Source organism: Oryzias melastigma, linkage group LG12 (assembly GCF_002922805.2).
Source record: "Oryzias melastigma strain HK-1 linkage group LG12, ASM292280v2, whole genome shotgun sequence".
In the NCBI taxonomy this organism is placed as follows: domain Eukaryota; kingdom Metazoa; phylum Chordata; class Actinopteri; order Beloniformes; family Adrianichthyidae; genus Oryzias; species Oryzias melastigma.
Window position 1 is genome coordinate 273,461 of NC_050523.1, and position 958 is coordinate 274,418.

Here is a 958-nt window from a genome sequence, read left to right on the forward strand (position 1 = left end):
CCCCGCCCCCCCCCGAGCCAAGAGGGGGGGGCTACATCTGAAGGCCTCCGCGTGTCAGAAGCCCTAAAGCACCGACAGGTCCCTCATGACCCCCCCGGGGCCCCTGACCCGGACCCGCGCGCCCCCCGCGCGCCCGACATGATTGCCTTTGTTCCGCGCGGAGCGTTTAGACTCGGCCTGACAAAGGGGGGGTCGCTGCGGGATGTGCGGCGCGCGCGGGGTCGGGCGCGGCGGTTAACAAAGCCCCACAATGCTCCGCGCAGCTCACGCGCTGCAATTTAGCGTGAGTAATAGATGGGGGGTCACGCGGGGTCACTTTCAATTTCCACTTCCTGCGGAGAAAAATGAAAACAAGTCATTTGCACACGTCTGAATTATTCAGTCGGTCCGGGGGGGCGGGGGCGGTAATGACGTCCTTCATAAAGGCTAATGATGAATCTGACGGAGAGATGACTCCAGATGGAAGAAGAAAGCTCTGCGCGCGCGCGGCGGGGGGGCCGGCCCCGCCACGCGCGCGCCCCAAACTGATCATAAATGTATTAAGATTGCAGCGGGCCATGAAACAGCTGTAGACAATTAATCTTCTGCAAATCTTCTTCCAGGAATTGCTTTAGCGCGGGAGCATCTGCTGCGCGCGGCGATCATTCAGGCGCCGCCGCCGCGCCTTTATGCGCGCGCCACAATCCCGCCAATGAAGTCCAAATTTATAGTTTTCCCTGTTCAGTCAGAATTACATTCAGCAGCATTAAAACATCATCCATCAAGAGCGCGCGGGGGCCGGGGGCCGCCGCCGCGCGCAAATTAAAAAGTATTCATTCAGCGGAGGAGGCGCTGCTCCGCCGCTCCGCGCTTTCTGCTCCGCTGCTGCCGCTCCTGCTGCGGGGAGGGGGGTTGGAGACGCCGCTGCCGGAGCGGGAGCGGGAGGGAGGACGAGGAGGATGGACCCCCCCCCCCCCCC